At 39.9% G+C, this 9,232-nt stretch overlaps 1 non-coding gene across 1 annotated transcript; it reads right to left on the bottom strand.

Annotated features, from left to right (window-relative positions):
• Positions 1-8,423: 8,423 nt before the first annotated feature.
• Positions 8,424-8,495, bottom strand: TRNAT-AGU (transfer RNA threonine (anticodon AGU)). The gene has a single exon. It is a non-coding gene; the product is annotated as a tRNA-Thr (tRNA).
• Positions 8,496-9,232: the final 737 nt, after the last annotated feature.

Raw genomic sequence — 9,232 nt, 5'->3', positions numbered from 1 at the left:
CCATCTTCTGCACATCCTAATGATATCTTACTTTTGGACATATTTTGCCTTTATATATATATATATATATATATATATATAATATATAATTTATATATATATATATTTATATATTCTAAATTATATATATATATATATATATATATATTATTTAATATATATATATATATGTATATATATATTTCTTTTTCTTTTCTTTCAAAACTAATTCGTCATTTTCCCGCGTTGGCAAGGTAGCGTTACGAACAGAGGACTGGGCCTCTGAGGGAATATCCTCACCTGGCCCCCTTCTCTGTTCCTTCTTGGAAAACTGAAAAAAAAAAAAAAGTGGGGAGGATTTCCAGCCCCCCGCTCCCTCCCCTTTTAGTCGCCTTCTACGACACGCAGGGAATACGTGGGAAGTATTCTTTCTCCCCTATCCCCAGGGATATATATATATATGTATATATATGTGTATATATATATATATATATATATATATATATATATATATATATATATATATATATATATATATATATATATATATGTATATATATATATATATATATATATATATATATATATATATATATATATATATATATATATATATATATATATATATATATATATATATATATATATATATATTTTCTTTTCTTTTTTTCTTTTAAACTATCCGCCATTTCCTGCATTAGCGAGGTAGCGTTAAGAACAGAGGACTGGGCCTTTGTGGAATATCCTCACCTGGCCCCCCTCTGTTCCTTCTTTTGGAAAATTAGAAAAAAGAAAAAAAAAAACGAGAGGGGAGGATTTCCAGCCTCCCGCTCCCTTCCCTTTTAGTCGCCTTCTACGACACGCAGGGAATACGTGGGAAGTATTCTTCATCCCCTATCCCCAGGGATAATATATATATATATATATATATATATATATATATATATATGTTTTTTTTTTTTTTTTTTGTTTTTTTTTTTTTCCAAAAGAAGGAACAGAGAAGAGGTCCAGGTGAGGATATTCCCTCAAAGGCCCAGTCCTCTGTTCTTAACGCTACCTCGCTATCGCGGGAAATAGCGAATAGTATGAAAAAAAAAAAAAAAAAAAAAAAATATATATATATATATATATATATATATATATATATATATATATATATATATATATATATATATATATATATACATACATATACACATATATATATATATATATATATATATATATATATATATATATATATATATATATATATATATATATATATATATATATATATATATATATATATATATATATATATATATATATATATACATATGTAATCAACATCAGTGGTGGGATTGAAAATAAATCGAATAAATTGTTTTCAAAAACGCAAATGAATATCAAAATCCGGCACAATGCAAATTAAGTTAACTATTAAAAAAAAAACTTATTGGTCGAACAATTCTCATCTCCAGTACTTTTCGTCTATTTTCAACATTCTTTCGATGCGACATATACGACGGTTACGTAATTTACCATTAGGTGATGGCAATGTAACGAAAACCTTAGGATGAACACAAACGAATGGACGCTCTCTTGATTTGCTTAGGGAATATTTAGTGGCTAGGGAGCTTTGCAGTACTATTAATACTGTTGTGTGGTGGTGAGGAACATCGTTGGCTGTACATTCTTCGTGTTGGAACTTATGTGTAAAATGCTTTACTCAACCTACTTCAGCTGGAAGTAAGATTATGACAACAGGTAAACCTCGTCCTGAATGAATAAAGTTGTTATCTGGCCCTCATATGGACTGACCCCCAGCAGATAACCTCGTCCTGGACTATCAGCCCTTCTATTTTCTGTCCTTTCCATGTTCTGTCCTCCAGTTGATAACCTCGCCATGGACCATCTGGTCTCCTGCTATTTATCCTTCCCATGTACTGTCCTCCAGCAGATACACACACACACACACACACACACACACACACACACAACACAAATGTTGATATATGTTTCCGGCTAAATCACTGATCTCATCATCAAAATACACGTTTTTTTCTGCACTTTCCTATCTTTACTACATCTTTCTTCACCACACATACTAATCCTCACTACACCCTCATCTTCCCAATTACATCGACACCTCCAAATATAGACAGATTTTTTGCTCTCGCCTTCACTATATCTTCTCTTACACTGGTATTTTATCTTTACGACTAAAGTTATTATATAAAATATTATCTTCGCTACATCCTAATCTTCAATGCCGTTTCATCTTCTCATTCCGCTACTCATTTTATTCATTACACCATCATCTTCACTACACCTTCATCACATTCACTATATCCTACATTTCAATGCAGCTTCATCTACTCTACACTATAAAGTTTTTCTATACAAACCTCATTCTCACTAATATCTTTTTCACTACATCATCTTCATTACATCTTCATCATCTTCACTACATCACAGTCTTCAATCCAGCTTCTTTTTTTCGTGCACTAACCAGATTTTCTATTCGCCATCATCTTCACCTCCAAATACAGATATATTTTTTGCTCTCGCCTTCACTATATCTTCTCTTACACTGGTATCTTAACTTCACGACTAAAGATATTCTATAAAATATTATCTTCACTGCATCCTAATCTTCAATGCCGCTTCATCTTCCCTACACTATTCAGTGTGCAACCTCACTTCCGCTACTCATTTTATTCATTACACCATCATCTTCACTACACCTTCATCACATTCACTATATCCTACATTTCAATGCAGCTTCATCTACTCTACACTATAAAGTTTTTCTATACAAACCTCATTCTCACTAATATCTTTTTCACTACATCACCATCTTAATTGCATCTTCATCATCTTCGCTACATCACAGTCTTCAATCCAGCTTCTTTTTTTTCGTGCACTAACCAGATTTTCTATTCGCCATCATCTTCACCTCCAAATATAGATATATTTTTCGCTCTCGCCTTCACTATATCTTCTCTTACACTGGTATCTTATCTTCACGACTAAAGTTATTCTATAAAATATCATCTTCACTACATCCTAATCTTCAATGCCGCTTCATCTTCCCTACACTATTCAGTGTGCAAACTCATTTCCGCTACTCATTTTATTCATTACACCATCATCTTCACTACACCTTCATCACATTCACTACATCCTACATTTCAATGCAGCTTCATCTACTCTACACTATAAAGTTTTTCTATACAAACCTCATTCTCACTAATACCTTTTTCACTACATCATCTTAATTGCATCTTCATCATCTTCACTACAACACAGTCTTCAATGCAGTTTCTTTTTTTTCGTGCACTAACCAGATTTTCTATTCGCCATCATCTCTACACATTTTTTTTTCCACAGACAGCATCTTCACTACACCTTTACCCTATTAATCAAATCACCTGATACTCCATCTTCACGACATAATATTTTTTTTTCTGATCATCTTCAGTACAACCTTATCTTTACTACATCTTCCCTATTACATCTTCTCTACACCATCGACAATAAAAGTCTGGACTGATCCTCATGGGATATGTAATACACTTTTCACTTTCATTCTATTTACATTTACGGAATCACTACATCCTTCGACAACACAGTTCTCTAAACCTTACAATAAAACACTACTTGTCTGTTATCATCTCCCCTGCATGTTGAGTTCACTATATTAACAGCATAGCCGGTCCAATTATCATCTCCCCTGCATGTTGAGTTCACTATATTAACAACATATCCGGTCCAATTATCATCTCCCCTGCATGTTGAGTTCACTATATTAACAACATATCCGGTCCAATTATCATCTCCCCTGCATGTTGAGTTCACTATATTAACAACATATCCGGTCTAATCATCATCTCCCCTGCATGTTGAGTTCACTATATTAACAACATATCCGGTCTAATTATCATCTCCCCTACATGTTGAGTTCACTATATTAACAACATATCCGGTCTAATTATCATCTCCCCTGCATGTTGAGTTCACTATATTAACAACATATCCGGTCTAATTATCATCTCCCCTGCATGTTGAGTTCACTATATTAACAACATATCCGGTCCCATATGCTTTGAGATAGGTATATAAGGAGGTGCCCAGAGCTTTTCTTCTCATTCCACTTCCGAAGACCGAAGGGTCAACACCTCACAAAATTCGCTCCAGAATGGAAAGATACGACAAAGTTGATCTTGTCACTCTCTGCAAGGATCTGGGAATTCTTCGAGTGACTAAGAAATCCCTGAGCGAATTGAGCCATGGATGTTCTCGAACACTGCTGGGCGAAGGTGACTATGGGACCTGCTGGAGAGTTGTGGGCAAGGAGCAAGACTTCGTTGTCAAGAAGTTCCACGACCTCGACTCCTGCATGTCCCTGATCGACGAAGTCACCTGGCTCAACAAGGTCCACGGGATCGACGGGGTGCAAGAAATCATAGGTGTCGTGACGAAACAGCAACTCCTCATCACACACTACACCGGCCAGTCACTCAGCGCTTTCTGTGACGAAAACACCGTCGACGAGGACTTGATGTTCGCCATCTTGGGCCAGCTCGCGACCATCCTTCACCAGATAGCTTGCTGCGAGGTATCCCACAATGACATCAGGGAGGATAACGTCTGCGTGAAGGAAGTCCGCGGTGGCGTTCAACTCACCGTCATCGACTTTGGAGTAGCATCCGACAGCGGCCATTCTGCTTACGAATCAGACACCTTCAGGCTGGCTGAACTGTGCGATAGACTCATCCGCCGATACTCCCTTAACATGCCTGCCGAGATAAATGTGTGGATCCAGAGAGTTCTGAGTGACAAGGAAGAAGAACGCCCCACGCTGAAGGACCTCCTTAAGTTGATTCCCGAGGAGTAAGACACCACCACTTCGTTTTGAGGACTGAAGATATTCTTCTAATACATATATATATATAGAGAGAGCAAGATATATATATTTTATATACATATAAGACTTGTTTTCTTTTATTTTCGCGAAGGAAATTTTATTTTATGGACCTCGAGACCACTGGCCTCCACGCGGCGAGGTCCGGTAACTCTGAGGGAGCGTAAACCCTCAGAGGCTAACAGTGGTCACTCATGCAACACACATTTCAACATACATACATACATACATACATACATACATGCATACATACATACATACACTACCTTAGGTAACTCTCTTTCGAACAAACAATTATCTGCAATCCTTCCCACGTGCTGTCCTCCAGCAGTTAACCTGCTCATAGACAGTCACGTGTCCTTGTTTTCTGTCCTTCCCATACACTCCTAATCGTAATATAAGTTTAAATGCAACACGATGAAAATCTATAGAAAGTGATCCTGAAATATGGGCATGATTTTAAGGAGTACATATACACACGCGCGCACACACAGCGAAATTTCGACGAAAAAGCCTCTCTCTCTCTCTCTCTCTCTCTCTCTCTCTCTCTCTCTCTCTCTCTCTCTCTCTCTCTCTCTCTCTCTCTCTCTCTCTCTCTCTCTCTCTCTCTCTCTCTCTCTCTCTCTCCTCTGCTGTCCTTTTTGTTCTACTGCTCTTAAGGGGATTACAACATTTGCAGTAGTTTTCAGGCCTGGCCTCCTCGCCTGCACATTGGGTCTGCGGGGTCTGTGTGTCCATATAACTCTAGTTTCTTTTTCCTCATCCTTCTGATGTGCATCATTCCTTGTTTATCTGATCATTTACCTACCTTTCTGACATGTATCTTTCATCCTCTCTCTCTCTCTCTCTCTCTCTCTCTCTCTCTCTCTCTCTCTCTCTCTCTCTATATATATATATATATATATATATATATATATATATATATATATATATATATATATATATATATGTATATATATATATCTCAGAATGTAAGTTAGTACATCAGGAACCCATCTGAAAGGTGAACCTTACATAAACTACATTGCAACTTACTTATAAATAGAATCATCAAGCTTCACTATATTAGCTTTACTATATCTAAATATAAACAAGGACTAACCGAGGTTACTTGGTTAAGCAAGACGTGAGAATATCATCAATTGGCCCTCCAGCCCTGGGTTCAAATTGTCCCTCTGACGTATTTCGAGTTCAGTGCTGATACAGGATCATTGATTGAAGGACTATCTTGTTAGTCTGTGTAACTTCGCCTGACCCAATCCACGTCTTCAATGGCTTTCTGTTACTACAAACGGGATTACAAAGGAAAGGCTTCCTTTGTTAGTTTCATGAATACCTTCGTTCAAATGAAGGGAAAGACTATTACTATGAAGCGGTACCTTATCAGCAGGAAAGAGCTGCAGCAACGGTATGAAAGTTACTGCAAGATACATAACGAGCCCGTGGCTTCCAACGTAAACATCGGCCGCCATTTGGGTTCACTCGGCATCATGTGTGACACCAAGATTGGACCCGTTGGGAAACAGGAACGATACTATTCTGGTATCATGTGGCTCGATGGCGCAGGATCACCAACTGAAATGCAAAGAAAATGGAGAAAGCCGCCCAAACGTATCATGAAGGCCGTGCAAGAGAAGATCGAGAGGAATCGCTTGAGAGACGATATCGCTCACAGTATATTGAAATTTATACCCAAGACTTCCCCTGATCTCCAGACACAGCAAGTCACAGAGACCACCAGCCCCGCTTCCCAGACACAGCCAGTCACAGAGACCACCAGCCCAGCTCCCCAGACACAGCCAGTCACAGAGACCACCAGCCCCGCTCTCCAGACACAGCCAGACACACAGCCCACCAGCCCCGTCCCCCACACAGAGCCACAAGATCCTGATATTGAGGAAGCAAATGAATTTCTCGATGATTTTTTGCTTTCACTGGAGAAGAACTGATGAGTTCCTTATAGACAAGACAAAATGTTAAAAAAGGAATCTATATAAGTTCACTTATGGAGTGAGATCTTTGACGGAGCTGTGCTGCCTATAGCACAGCCTACCAAAGGGTGATCTTTGGTGTCGTGCAGTAACCTCATGAGGGCGGAGTCCGGCTACACTTTCTTTACCGAGGAAAAGATCTCTGCACTAATATTGAGTTTCTCCGTTGGCGTCAGGGTAAACACCCATCCCCCCCGAAGCTTGGTTACCTTTCCGTGGTGGGGGGGACTTCATGGATTGGGCAGTAGCAACCATCGTTGGTTGCTTCTGTTCAATCCATGAACGAAAAACCAAGCATCTTGTTGGCCTGGATGATGAAGGTCAGCCACGAGCAGGAGTGGACGTGTCACTGCTGGATGATTGTTGGCCTGGATGATGATGGTCAGCCACGAGCAGGAGTGGACGTGTCACTGCTGGATGATTGTTGGCCTGGATGATGATGGTCAGCCACGAGCAGGAGTGGACGTGTCACTGCTGGATGATTGTTGGCCTGGATGATGATGGTCAGCCACGAGCAGGATTGGATGTGTCACTGCTGGATGATTGTTGGCCTGGATGATGAAGGTCAGCCACGAGCAGGAGTGGACGTGTCACTGCTGGATGATTGTTGGCCTGGATGATGAAGGTCAGCCACGAGCAGGAGTGGACGTGTCACTGCTGGATGATTGTTGGCCTGGATGATGATGGTCAGCCACGAGCAGGAGTGGACGTGTCACTGCTGGATGATTGTTGGCCTGGATGATGATGGTCAGCCACGAGCAGGAGTGGACGTGTCACTGCTGGATGATTGTTGGCCTGGATGATGATGGTCAGCCACGAGCAGGAGTGGACGTGTCACTGCTGGATGATTGTTGGGCTGGATGATGATGGTCAGCCACGAGCAGGAGTGGACGTGTCACTGCTGGATGATTGTTGGCCTGGATGATGGAGGTCAGCCACGAGCAGGAGTGGATGTGTCACTGCTGGATGATTGTTGGCCTGGATGATGAAGGTCAGCCACGAGCAGGAGTGGACGTGTCACTGCTGGATGATTGTTGGCCTGGATGATGATGGTCAGCCACGAGCAGGAGTGGACGTGTCACTGCTGGATGATTGTTGGCCTGGATGATGGAGGTCAGCCACGAGCAGGAGTGGATGTGTCACTGCTGGATGATTGTTGGCCTGGATGATGATGGTCAGCCACTAGCAGGAGTGGATGTGTCACTTCTGGATGATTGTTGGCCTGGATGATGATGGTCAGCCACCAGCAGGAGTGGATGTGTCACTGCTGGATGATTGTTGGCCTGGATGATGATGGTCAGCCACGAGCAGGAGTGGATGTGTCACTGCTGGATGATTGTTGGCCTGGATGATGATGGTCAGCCACGAGCAGGAGTGGATGTGTCACTGCTGGATGATTGTTGGCCTGGATGATGAAGGTCAGCCACTAGCAGGAGTGGATGTGTCACTGCTGGATGATTGTTGGCCTGGATGATGAAGGTCAGTGGTGTCGGATGATGGTTTACCACAGTCATATGTGTTCCGATCCTGAATACTGAAAACAAAGGCTCCGCCGGGAATCGAACCCGGATTAGCTGTTTACTAGACAGATGTGCTAACCACTACACCACGGAGCCACTTGTCACTGGCGGAAAAATTTCTTATTTATGAGCAAACATAATAGAGGACTTAAAGAATCTGGTACAAACATAATGGTTATTGTGATAAATGATTTGTTTATGATAAATATGTATTGTGTTGCATTATAATGGTTGTTCAGAACCAAGGTCATTAAACCTGAATCCTAAAAGATTAAAGAATAAAAAAGTTGTGAAAAACATAAACATATATATAAACATATATATAAACAAACCACAGAATATATTTTCCTTGGGATATCTAAAAGAAAATGCAATACAAGGAGCTAGTTTAAGGCAGGAGTATTTGATCTTTTAACAAACCATTTATCTCTACGTCTCTTATCTTACGTCATCATTTCTTATGTTTACTATCAAGAAGTGTCTTTTATCTAACATAAAAATTCAGTATAGGTATTTGATTAATGTTCTCCAACGATGCGTTGTATAACTCTTCGTTAGTGAAGTTCATTTCGTGTAATGGATCATGCATTACAAAGTTGTGTCTATCCACACAAGTGTTACACGTCCCAGGTAAAGATATATTCTAGAGATAGTGTATATCTAACATATATATGTGTTTTATAAATATTTATAAAAAGTTTTCCTGAGGGACAATACCTAAGACTTTCGTATTAAAGTTGATCAGTTGTAAGTGATCAAGCATTACAAAGGTGTGTCCATTACCACAGGTGCTACTGATCCCGGGTAAAGGTATTTCATCATCTTTGTATCTT

Source organism: Panulirus ornatus, chromosome 9 (genome assembly GCF_036320965.1).
Source record: "Panulirus ornatus isolate Po-2019 chromosome 9, ASM3632096v1, whole genome shotgun sequence".
Taxonomy (NCBI): domain Eukaryota; kingdom Metazoa; phylum Arthropoda; class Malacostraca; order Decapoda; family Palinuridae; genus Panulirus; species Panulirus ornatus.
Note: the sequence above shows the minus strand (reverse complement) of the source record. Positions and strands in the feature narration are given on the sequence as shown.